This window comes from Solea senegalensis, linkage group LG13, assembly GCF_019176455.1.
Source record: "Solea senegalensis isolate Sse05_10M linkage group LG13, IFAPA_SoseM_1, whole genome shotgun sequence".
NCBI lineage: Eukaryota > Metazoa > Chordata > Actinopteri > Pleuronectiformes > Soleidae > Solea > Solea senegalensis.
The window spans coordinates 15,637,676-15,651,566 of NC_058033.1; the positions used below are offsets into that span (position 1 = coordinate 15,637,676).

At 40.2% G+C, this 13,891-nt stretch overlaps 1 protein-coding gene across 2 annotated transcripts in view; it reads left to right on the forward strand.

The window, feature by feature from the left end:
- The window catches only part of pcdh1a (protocadherin 1a), a 120,932-nt gene that overhangs the window by 87,015 nt on the left and 20,026 nt on the right, over nucleotides 1-13,891 (forward strand). The window lies entirely within an intron of this gene.

Sequence of the window (13,891 nt, forward strand, 5' to 3'; positions counted from 1 at the left end):
CTGAGTCTCCCAGAGGCAAAAAAACTATTTGTACCCATAATCACGACACGAAAAAACAGCCTTGTGCATAATATATGGTATATCATAATTATAGAAACTATTTCCAACTTTATTTTATTTAGTGTTATTGAAAACAAACTTTGGCAACGTTCACTAATTCCCCAATGAATACCTATGGAGTATTGTCATTCTCTGCCCTGTATAAAATGTGGCATGTCACACTTGATAGAGCTGTTGATCAACGCTGACAGTTAACTTTGTCACAGTCGGAGTGAAAAAGACACAGATTCATCTCTTGTCAATGGAACAGTAGATTCCGAGTGTGGAGCGATTTCTACACCTTTTTTTTTTTTTTTCCAAGTTGAAGAGTGGAACAAAAGCCTATTTCAGTCTCAAGCAGTCCCAGTAGCAAAAGTGCTGCAGTATCAAAGGCTAAAATGTGTCACTGTCATGCCAAAACAGCAGATGACAAAGTCCTATTATTAGTATAGTGTCTTGCATGGTGATGCATCGCCTCATGCTAGACAATCGTGGCGGATCACATTAGCTAGCATATTCATCTCCATTGCGAGTGCTTATTGTTTATTTGTTTATGTCAATTAGTGACACCATTATTCAAGTGTTTGTTGTGTTTGTGTGTATAGAACAGGACGCGTACGTTCCGTCAGTAATGGAGATCGCTCTTCCCCCAGGTGTAGGTGTTGTAGGGATGTGCACGGATACTCGATTTTTGTTTTTGTGTCATTTGTAAAGAGTCAATCAGTTTATGTGACTATTCTAAAATCATATTAAATGCAGCAGCCAGCATTTGGTTGTGAGTGGCCTCCATGTGTGATGAGTTTATCTCATTAGCCGCTCCTCTTAGCGGTTAACCCTGCATTATTTCCACTAGCTCTCATGCACTGAAGCGAGTCGATATTTGACAAACAATCCTGTCAAATATCCGAAAAGCATTTGATAGGTGAAGGAAAGTAACGTTACTGGTCTGAAGATAATCTACTGTATACATATCTACAGACATTTCAGTGATATGTGATTTTTGTTAATTCATTTTCATTATTTAATTTTATTTTATTTTATGTAGCATGTGCTTTCTTGGTGATTTAAGGGGTCGATTTGAACCTCTACCCCTTATTAACGGGTAATAATGAGAAATGGGACCGGGCATTAGGCTGCTGCTTCAGGTTCCCTGGTGGCAAAATCTACTTTTTAGTGTGCACCGGGTTTAACCTTCATGTGAGGCACTTTTGAGAAATTCGAGCTCCTTTTGATTATTTTTCGATTCTTTTTTCAGGTTACGGAGAGACACGTAGTGTAGTGTATTATACAGTACCCATCTCTTACTTCTATTTATGTTGTATTTGCTGTGGACCGGACCCTCTTGTGAGTTTTTAATATAGTTTGCGTTGATTAGATCAAGCACTGGCTACTCTGAGGAGGTGGAGCCCCAAAGAAAAAGCTATGTCAGAAATAAAAAAATAAAAAGCACAAAAAGGTATGCACTGGTTATATAGTCTCCACAAATACAGGCTGTGTATTCATAACCCAGAAGTCAAGAGTTGTCTCATTTCCTTCACTCATTGTGTGCCAAATATGCATTTTTTTTTTTTTGCTATTGTAACTGTTTATTGTGTTTTTGCCATCTGCACAACACGGTTTTTTTTTCCCAGACAGTGTGCTCTTTGTTGTCAGCAGCAGGAGAGCAAGATTGTGAGTGAAGATGGAGCAGTTAGAGAATGAAAAGATGGCACAAGATGGGGAGGGGGGGGGAGAGATTTTAGATTGCGAGAGCGCGCTGGGACGAAGAGACTCCGACAACGGAGGCAAAGCCCACAGGATGAACACATCGGGCAGAGAGAGAGAGAGAGAGAAGGAGAAGAGAGCGAGTGATGCAAAAGATGAACTGCAAACTGAGGCTAGACCTAATTAAAAATGTGAGTCTGACCTCAGGGAGATCGCAGCGATACCACATAAAATGAGGGATTAGACAGAAAAATCAAAACCAAACAGAGGTATTCCTCCCCAGCGCCACCTGAATAGTGATGTGACATCTTTTTTTATTTTATTTTCTAGTATGCGAGTGACTGAGTGACAGGATGTACTGGTGCGGAGCTTTATTCATTGCAATGAAGATGAGTGACAGGCAAAAACTGGTCAGCTGAGCATGAAGTGTCATTCAATTGAAGTTGGATATAAAAACTCAACAGATGAAGCCCAGACTGTCAGTCCGCGTCATTTGGACCATGAAATATTGATATAGATGTGTGTTTTATTGAACTGTGATGGTGTCCAAATCATATTTTTGAGAGTGGCCCTACAGCAGCATGATAACTCATCATTCATTGTATTTTAGCTGCTTGTTAATATTATAGTATCAGTCTTCATCGCGTTAGACGCTGCAGGTGTCTCTTTGGACTTCCCAGTGTGGTGGCAGTCTGCACACTTTCTTTAACAATATTTATAAAACACTTTACTTTACTGGAACAAAGTGGTTTCTATGGTTAAAGCAACAAAATCTGCCGTTAAAGTCTTAGGAAACAACATCATTAGATTAGTTGTTTCAGTATTAATGCTTTAATGACTAACATAATTATTCATGAATAATTATTATAATTCAACCAGACAGAAATACACAATATGTATAGGGAAATGGCAAGTTCTTACACTTCTGATTGTTCTGTAAGGTTAGCATATTTATATTGCAGTGCATTAAGTATTGAAATGAATTTAGACTTTCAACCTTCTCCACACCGACGGCGATTAAAAATGAATGGTCAAACAAACAATTGGAATAATTACACAAGGAAATGCTCTCATAATGTTTTTGTTTACAGTGTGTAATATCTACTCTAATGGGCTATTTTGCTGAGCAAATAACATATATACATACATATAATTTACTGTACCTGGCATGGGCAACCCACGGCCAAGAGGAAATAAATTGGGTTTATGACGAGAGGGTTGCCAGTTCAAATCCCTGCAGATAAGTGCTGCCCACTGCTCCTGCACCTGCGGAGGTCAAATTCACTATCACTAATTGTATAAAATGAACTAATAGTTCATGCTAATTCTAATGGATGTTTGATGAAGGCCTGCGTCACTGTTTGCAGGTATCGTTGGCTTCAAACAATACTGTTTACCAACTGTGGGGGGAACTAGAGAGCAAATCCTACGTTGTGTTACTTTAAACACTGTAGTGAAAATGGTAAGCTTTTTGCCAGGCCAGTTATAAGAGATTTATATACAGTATCAAAGGGACTTCCTGTTTAAATAAATGAAAATTCAAATATTCACAATGAAATCACAATATCTGGCAGGAAAAATATTTGAAATGAGATAGTAGGCAAAGTACGTGAGACCCACATTAACAAGACTAATAATGAATTTGTGTACAGAGACCGTGTGGGCACGTAAACATGTATCAGGTCTGACAAATATGAGGGTGCAGGACTGTTTCAAATCGTATAACACTTTTGTTCAGCCCTGGTCTGGACAGGGAGCTGGTGAAGAGGGGCTGCTCCAGTCAAAATACGACCTGCTGCGTTTTGGACCATCTGCAGGCCTCTGAAACTCTTCTTGGGCAACCCTGAGAGAAGCACATAACAATAATTCAGCCTGGATGTTCCAAAGGTGAGAGGATTGGTCTGATTTTGCTAACAGCAACAGAGCGGATGTCGAGTCTGAATCTCTTACCCATGCTGGTAAAGGGTCCACAGAGCACGTGGTATTTCAAGCAGATGGGTTCCAACTCAGAGAGACAATGATCTCACTCAGGTTAGTCTTGGAGTCTGGATGCTTATCTCGAGTGAGCTGAGAAACAGTATTAAATAACAATCTTGGATTCTTCTTATTATTATAAGTTTGAGAATGATCTTCTAACTTCGTGTTAGGCCACTGGCGTTTCTACAGCTCTGCGAGTTTTTGCTGGAGTCACCACATCCAGCATATCCCAGAGCACCCTTTTTAAAGTTTTCAGTATAAAAACTGAAACGAACCACATCTGGCAGACCCAAGTTAAGATCGTCTAAGGCTCCTCTGGGACCGACACAGCGAGAAGACTTCATATTTGAGGACATCTTCGTGGAAACAAATAACTTAGGGATCTAATTATCAAGGCTTGTTCATAGTGAATACCTGCTGGAGTAAGGATCACCACATGCAATCAGTTTGCATTTAAAACATGTCATTAAAACCCCCCTCCTCTTCCAGACCGCCAAAAAAAAGCTGCAGCCAGGGGGCGCTGATCCCCCATCACACATCCACGTCTCTGTGATACACATTAGATCAAGCGAGTGGAAATTAAAAAGGTCCACTCTCAAACTTAAAAAAAAAAGACCTCACTAATACACTCGCAGTGTCCAAGCTGTTATAAAGACATTCCTGCCGTTGGATATAGTTTTATTTTTCAGCATACGTGTAATAGCAACGTGAATGCAGTGAAAACAAAAGCGTCCAGAGTCCAGGCGTGAATATTACAGAGGGAGCAAGAGAAATACAATAAAAGGGGAAAGAGGAAATGAAAGACTAAAGCGTCAAAGTGCTGAAATAAGAAAAACTGTCTCTGTTTTGTCCATAGTGGCTGTATTTGTTTTCTCTTTTCTAATTATTATTTCAGTGTACATGTTTCCTGCATTTTCTGGTCGTGTTCATCTTAATAAAGATGCAAAAATAAACGTGGTCGTCGTCAAAGCCAATGCGGAAACGGTACTGTGGCAATTACTGTATATGAAATAATAGAACAAAGAAATGACATAACACAAACAATTAAGACAACGCGCTAAGAATAATAATTTCTTTTGCTGAAAGACAAACGTGTCGCCGGTGATGATTTGAAAAGTTGAATGAGTTTTTTTTAGTAATAACTTATTTGATTAGTTCATTCAAAAATAATTGATTTTAAAGGATGCGCGTGTGCGGTCGCCACCATTCTGTTTGCGTCACTGAAATAAACATTCACGTTATACCGTCATGGGGTATTTTCAAAGTATGGTAATAAAATCCCTGATATACAGCATGTACGCCTGCCTGATCTGTGGCAATTAATTTCTGGACTTCCTTTTCTCATATGCCCGAGCAGCTGCTCCCTCCTCCTACTTTTTTTTTTCCCTCTCCTCTCCCTCTAATTCTTATCTTCAGGCAGTGTTAGAGTGCACTCCATTTCATTTTGTCCCCCCCGTGTGTATTTGTCACTCTCGCGCACGCGCGCAGATGCACGCACACCGCTCAGCTGAGGGTTGATCTCATCAGAGGTGTTTATCCAGCGGATGTGCGATGTCTGTGTGTGCTGGTATTACTCATGGATCTGTTTCCAGTCACATTAGGAGCACTGCATTTCCTTGTGGGGACAAAAAAGTTCATGTGTAGACCATGTTTTCTCATGACTGCATGCATTCGGGTTTGGAGTGTTAAGCAAGTATATGTTTTAATTCTCCAGGAAATGAATGTAAGTCATTTTAATGTCCTTGGCAGCGTGTGTGTATGTGCATATATGTGTGTGTGTGTGTGTGTGTGTGTTTCTCAGTCCTGGTGGGTGTTCTGCCACGCCCCAAATCGCTAAATCATTTTGATTACAGTGCTGTTTTACTTTAATAGACTCTCATCATAATCACTGAGCTCTGTAATTCTCTTCAAATTGATTGCTTTAGACAGCATGAAAACTGCTTATCTTGTATGTCTGCTTGCTGTCGAGACGCATGATTTGTCCTCCACAGTGGAATCAGACATGGGCCGCTTCGTCCCGTCTGTCCGGCGTCAGTATTTCACACATTACTGATCGGATTCTTGAACGGCGGTCATGTCAAAGTCAGTGCAGTATGCGTTTGTCACTGGAAACATTCGCGGCTTTTTGTATGAACATAATTGCAATTTAATAGTGTGCTCATATGTTTATATTAGATGCAAAAGACATGAATTTCATGAGTTTCATGTCAATTTATAAGGTTATAAGGCTGCAGTACGATTTAGTGATAGTAGCAAAGGAGGGAGAGGGAGGCCGTACATATACTCCCTAAATTCTGAATTTATGTTATTCACTGAATTCCAGCTGTTAGTTGCGCTGTTTTGTTAGCTCTAGCTATAATATAGCTAGAATATAAGTGGGTGAATGTGAAAATGGCAAGACTGTGTTGTGAAGCACTGTTTCCCAAAGACTGGGTCGGGACCCACAGGTGGGTCGTGGGATATTTTTATTGGGTCCTCCAAACAAATCGTATGTATGTATTTATGTTTAAAATGACCTTTTCATTCATTCAACCAAACACGATGCTTTATGATTCTAGCTTTTGAGCATCTTTTTTTTAACTGATATTGACCACTGACAGTAAGAAAATATTGAACTTGTACAAGTTCGATATTGTATACGATGCCTATTTAATACAATTAAAAAGAAGAAAAAAAGTTAAACTCATTTGCGCAACTGTACAAGTGAAACTTCATTGTGAGTATTATCTGATATCAGATAATTAGTCCGCTTCGATTTTATACAATCTGTGAGAAACATCGGTTTGCTTGGTTTTATTTCATGTAAGCCAATCTTTAGTATTTTAAGCCCCAGCAATTGTCAAATCTCCACCTGCCCCACAACCCAAAAGTCTGAATCATCAGGGACCAATGATCAGTCTCTTCTTGGGACACAAGTGTGACTGGCAGCCCCATCGTGTCCAGTCCAGCTCAGACAATAATCACTCTTCTGGGGCTCAGTGGTTTGGAGTCTTGGCTGTGATACGAGGGTGAGCTCTGATAGGACACAGGTGGATTGAAGACAGGTACCAGCGTGGAAACAGGCACACACACACACACACACACACACACACACTCAGCTGACCACAGATGGAGGAATTGTGATGTGGCCGTCTGCCCAGTGTGATGTCTCCCTGTGTCTCCCTCCCTGTACGGACACACTGCCATATGGGTGACTGAGGAGGCTGCGATAAAATGGAATAACTGGAGCTCACATGATAATGAAGTTCTTTAGTAATGCTGTCTGATTTTTTTTTTTTTTCTTCCTGCTTTAGATCTCTCAGATGATGCATGTCGTGTCTTTAGAACTCCTGTCAGGGATTTTCCCCCGCTTTCAGTGTGTGCCATATCAGTACCAAACAGCACGCCACCATTTTAGCCATCACTGCTGCGCAGCATGATTTTTCTGTTACTGTTACTCTTTTTATTGCTCACAAGCAAAGGTCAATATTGCAACCGCGTTTTTAAGACATCTTCATTATATACATTACCAACATGCATCATGGCCATACAATCGATTGCAACCAAAACAATGGCATCAATTCTCAATCTGAAATTGATTGATTCCATTTCCATTTTTTTTTTACATGCATCATTAGTTCAATGTAAAATAAAAACACTTAGTCACATTATTGACTCTACTAAAGTATACCTAAAGGGTATAAAATGCAGATTTGGAGTTTAGTTGAATTTTAAAGTGTAACTACACCCTTAAACCACTGTTTTCAGGTGTAAACATATGTGTTCATCTCTAGTTAATGATGATTTGTTGATCCTTCACAGTTTAGAGTAAAGCATTGAAACTATACATGTTTTGATAAATATTGGCATATCTACTGCCCTCTCGCTGTTTTAGTCCACGGTTTCCTGTTATATTTTGTCTACTCCGCGCAGTCTCGTTGGTCCCGACTCCTCCCCCTTTCTTTTAAATGCAGGACGCCTCGCCCCCTCCGCCATGTGAAGCGCGGTGGCAGCAGCAACTTGGTGTCAGATTTTACCAACAGCATTTCCCACAGTTTGAACAATTTTCATGTCGACAATGCAGATTTGTTGCGAAGTCGAACAGTTTGATGTGACGTGTGAACACCAGTGACTTGGTTGAACCCTTGTCATTTTTCAAAAGTCTCCAACTCGTCTGTATTACTTCATTTCCTTAGTCTTATCACTAAAATGTATGGATTGAACTAATCTCATTTACATTCATACAACGTAACACCGCGAACATTCTCAATAATGGTTAATCATTGCATAAAATAAACCTGATCAACATGGCCAGAATTGACAATGACCATGTTAACGATGCAGATTTGTTGTTCAGTTGAATTTTAACGACACTTTTGAACATTACTGATTTAAACCCAGTTCAATACTGACTAAATCTTCCACCAGTAAATTCAAATGTGCATGTCATTTCAAATCACCGAGACACTCGCTCCATGTTTCAGTCAGAAAACCCACGGATGAAATGTGTTTTCCGGAAACCGCGCGTCAGCGTTTGCTGCTACTGCACTGTGTTCTGCAGGTGGTGGAGTATGCACGTGGAATTCATCTTGTGTGAATACAATGAAAAATGATTCCCGGCATAGACTTGCTTAACTGACTTGCGACTTGAGTACGCCGTTTGTGACCCTACGTGAACATGATTCGAAACAGAAACGTGTGAAGAAATCTGGTGCACAGACTGAGAGTCGAAGTGTCAGCTTGTTTGTCCCACGAGTGTCAGCTTGGGCTCCTGCCCGGGCGCCAAGATAGTGTGCTGCTGATGCAAGGGTGTGTGTTTCCTCAATCAGAGTCCCTGCCTGTTTGCACTTTTGAGTGGCGCAGTCTATGCCAGCCTGGACCAGCAATGTGGCCTCTGCCAGCCACTGCTGGAACTGCCACCACTGGGGCCGGGACAGGTCATGGGACTGGCACTCTTGTATGGTAAAAAAAACAAACAACAAAGTCCTCATTAGTTTCCTCCTGAGGCAAGTTGTCATGAGTAATCTGCTCTATCCTGAACTCATTCTAGCACACACATTATGTTCTGCTAACATCAGCTGCTGCTGTTTTCCCCCCTCCCACCCCCTCATTCTGCAGATTGTTTGTAATTTTATTTTAGAGCAAATAGGTCATTGGAAGAGCCTAACTGGAGCAGAACTAAACCATCTAAGCCTGAATCAGGCTTTGACAGTCTGGACAACGGTTTACCATAGGAATGGCTTTTACGGGGCAATGTAGCTGCATCCAAAATGGACCTGATGATGTGTCAACTCATAACAGTCTTCTAGATTTCCCCTCATCCAATTGGAAACTGAAAATGTCCTTCCTCGTGCTTGTGTGCTCGCTAACAATGCGACCTCCTCTCAAACTCTGGAGGCACGCGCTGCGCGGTTAGTCAAATGATTTCAGACGGGCCGGACCTTTGAAGAGGTTCAGTGTGAGAGACGAGCCGTGGTATCACAGCTCAAACCATTAGCTACAGCAGAGTAGGTAATTGGCTTATTGTCTTTTCAGCGTGAATTGGCGTATTATTGCGTGGCAGAGATCCCAGATTCCTCTTGCCGTCAATTTCATACCACCTTCTTTCTCACATTAAAGCGATTTCTCTGTACTTTCATCATTATGTCCAGCTGACTGGAGGAATACAATCACTCGTTGTTTTTTTGGGGTTTTATTTATTAAATTATTGAGCTACGGTGTCCTTCGCATACCAGAAAGGATGTAAACACTTTCACGAGGCGTATGTATCATATAAATTGAGTGCTGCAATCCAAATTAAAATTGTTGGAGAGTGTTATTGCCCCTCCCCCTCGTCCACCATCCACCACCTAGATGTTACCAGATAGTTTGAAGCTTAAATCCTGCACAAATCAAAAAAAAGACTAATCTACACATATACCCGCTTTTCACAATGTAAACATAAAGAAAATTAGTGAAGCCAGTATGTCAATTCAACCTTCCTTAATCTCTGATGGTCATTTTATCACTTAATAGTCTTACATACAGCTCCTTTAAAGTTAATATACACTTAGACAAAAAAAAAACTTATGGAATCAGTTCATGCCATAACCCCTAGCCCTAAATGTTACACACTTGACCTAGAGAGTACATTATACGGGTAAAAAAAAACCAGAAATGTTGATTTGGCCTGAATTATTAAAAATAAGAAAGCAAAAATCATAAGACATTTATGGTAGAAGATTTCTAAGCAGAGATTCCCTTGTCATTTTCACTGAAATAGAAGTCGACACGAGCTACTCCGCTCTACCTTCATGTAACATGGATGAAAACAGTTGAGTGTTCTGAATTACGGCCCGGCAGAAAATGTGCACGCATATAAGTGCACATTATGCTCCATAAATAGTGCTTTTTAACACCAATGTTGCTACAATATCTAGTTTTAGCACTAAGCTTGTAAAATGAATGCGTGAGCTTGTTTGCCTATAAGCTGGTGTCCCTAAGCTTTAGATGTGCTCATGTATTACTTTAACAAAAGTGGATGGCTCTCTGTATTAAGACTACACACACACACACACACACACACACACATAAAGGATAGCGCACTGCCTCTTACCACGCTAGTGAGTCTGGGCGACAGCATGCTGAAGCAGCAGGTTTGGAGGTGGTAATGCTTGAATCGCTGCCTTGAAAGTACGTTTATAAAGACACTGAGAGAAAAATGTCTTAATTAGCCTTGTGTCACTTGCGGCTATAGAAGAAGCTTCTTTTAGCAGAGTGTCCACTCCCCAGGTCCGTGAGGTTCTGAGTTGAAACTTTAATGGAGGCAGAAATAGAAAAGTGGCGGTGGAGCTGTGTTGCTCTCAGTGGGTCTTACCTGGTCTTACCTCAGATGTGATTCGTAGAACAGGTGGAGCGATGTGCACTGGGCAGATGGATGCTGGCTGGGGGCCAGATCCACTTCAACCTCAGTTGGTCGGGCAGCTCAAGCCACCATCAGAAAAAGGGCCCTGGGGGTCATCGCTCCATCATAGTGTGATGGGGACCAAGAGCCGCTGAACCTCCCTCTAACTAGTGTTCTGCCCTTCAATGATGGATAGCACTTGAGGGACTGGAATTGTACTGTACGGGGCTGACATGTATTTCCTTATTTCCAGTGAGTCACAGAGGAACGGAGCTGCTCTCGCTTTAAGGCTTTCTCACAGTCAGTTGAGGATATCTTAGAATTCAGTGCCATTAAAGGGCCATAAAAAAAAAAATCACAGAGGAATGCAGCCTGTAAAAAGTGTGAATTTCCTCTCTACACTTTGAAGAAAAGACAGACATATTTGCTTTGTTTGTTTAAAAAATGGGAAAATGATCCATTTTTAATTTGCCGTCTGCTTTGTGTTCACATGCAACATCATGCGGTCGATTTCCCACATGCCTAAAGCCAAGTAAAAATCACTTATCTACATATTTACATAGAGCAAAGTCTCCGCTGTCCCGTGTTCCTCACTGATCTTTTGCTTTCAGCCGCTTGTATCAGATTGACTTTTAGACGCATTGGCATTATGTAAAAAGGGTCAAAGTTCTTGTTATTTGAAGCCGGCAAAAGCTTTCAACAGAAATAATCCTCTACTGCAGTCACACCTTTGACCTCATGTTAGCCAAGATACAGGATCTAATGTGAGGGAAGAATGTGAGAGAACTGACATTTTTGGAAAATCACTGTTCTTTTTTTGAATGAATGAAGGCCACATCTGCTTTTAAGTGCTGTCTCCAGATCTCTGAAGCCTACAGACTCACTGTATCTGAGGGCGAGAGGCGATCCACGTGGCTTGTTCTATAATCTGTAATTGAAAATGTGCTGTATGTATACATGAAATGAATTTGATTGCGTCAAGCTGAACCAATTAATCATTAATCATGTCATAGACCTGGTTTATTTGTTGTGTTCCAAACTGCACATCCCTAACACAGGCCTGTCAGTCGTCATGTAATTCCCAGGTCACCATCATAGGTCCATTTTTATTTAAAGCAATTCAATCTTGTTTTTTTTTTGTTTTTTTGTTTGTGTGTTTGTTTTTTCACTCTTTCACGTCTTTGGGTTAGTCTGTCTCAGATGGTTATGTTGTGAGGCCCCAGCACATGTCACTCATGTTGACGAAGTGTCTACTTTGATGTGAACCTCATCTCCAGGCTAGATAGTCTTTGAATATGCAGCCACTTCATATACAGTATATATATACATATATATGTATATATATGTGTGTGTGTATATATATATATACATATATATATATATATATATATATATATATACATATATATGTATATATGTGTGTATATATATACACATATATGTATATATGTGTGTATATATACATATGTGTATATATGTATATGTATATATATACACATATATGTATATATGTGTGTATATATATACATATGTATATATATATGTGTGTGTATATGTATATATGTATATGTATACGTATATGTATATATATATATATATATATATATATATATGTATATGTATAAATATATATATACATAGAGAAAGAGAGAGAGAAATGACAGCAATGGTACATTTGCTGTAATTCCTCCGCCCCTCTGCTGTTTTCCCACTTTGGAGCAATCAAGTGTGGGAGAGCCACAGCAGCAACAACAACAATGTAGCTCATCAGCCGTCACATTTACATGTCACAATAAGCGCAGCAAATGTACCCAATTTGTTAAAAAAATTAAAAAAATTAAAAAAAAACATTGTCTCTACAATTCTGCCAACCGTGCACATCTGGAGTCGCAGACTTCACTGTTACTGTATGTGCTTGACCTCATTTAGCCATCAGCTCATTAAATTTTCATTTTATTGTCTGATAATGTGGGGAATGTCCTGTCTATTGATGTTATTTTAAAGCGATAAAACATTTATATTGCCACTTAATGCCCTTTTAATACGTGAGACAGCCATAGACCGTATATAAAAAATGGATGGAGTCTTCCTGGTTCGCTCTTTGGCCAAGTAGGAAGTAGGAAACTATATTAAATAGGCACTAGGGGGTGACTCTGCTGGTTGTGAAAAGAATTCACTTTGAATGGAAATATAGGGGAGAAATACATGATAGAAAGCACCTGCCACAAATCACCACTCTGGAGACAAATCTACAGGTTCTAGAATACGTTCAACATCTGTATAGCTCTTACCATCTTACATAAGCATGACAATGCAATACACATGTGAAAGTGATCCCACAAATGTGATCATATTCAAAAACTGCAGAAAAGACAAACACACATATAAACCCATGCCGATGAAAGCGCAACGTCCTTGGCAGATCTTCCAAAAATGCCAGTTCTCTCACTTCCCACACATTAAATCCTGTATCTTGGCTAACATGAGGTCAAAGGTGTGATTGTGCTAGAGGATTATTGCTGTTGGTAGCTTTTGCCGGCTTCAAATAACAAGAATCTTGACCCTTTTTACATAATGCCAGTGCGTCTAAAAGTCAATCAGATACAAGCGGCTGAAAGCAAAAGATCAGTGAGGAACAACAGGGGACGGTGGAATCACGCTGGCCTCAGTAACCACCATGATTACCTCCCCCGCTGCCTTCCGTGTTGTGTATTTCTCTTTAAATCAGTATTTAAAGACTGAAATTTCCTATTTCCTTTCATAAATATCTCCTGTATTCAATCACGCTCCAGATTCCATGTGAAATATTCTCCCCCTTCCCTTTTTCAAAGCCTTGTCAGAGAAGCATTGCATCTGGCTGACAATATAAAATGAGTTGAGCTGCATGTGGGGAGAGATTTCTACTGTTGCCTCTCCACCATACACAAAAGGCAATTTCCATAATTCATCATTTTTGCATGTTCGAAATGTCCAGCTCCAAATGCATCGCTGTATATTGTTGAGAGCTATAGTGGGACTCTTTCCCAGCTGTCTGTCTGACTGACTTTCCCAGTGAACTGTCAGACAGACAGCAACTCTATCAACACACAACAGTCAAATAAAGCTCCGCCTCCACAGGGTCATGGTTTAGCCACCGCATGGACTGCGTGCATGACTCAAAAGATAGACTTTTGGGAGATTATTTTGATGTTTGTCCGTACTTACCTCCTGTGACTGTATTATTTAAATCTCCTTGTGCTTACCACATTTATCTCCTCGTATCACTTGCACGCGTACATTTGGCCTGGAATGCAATCAGACTGCACAGTA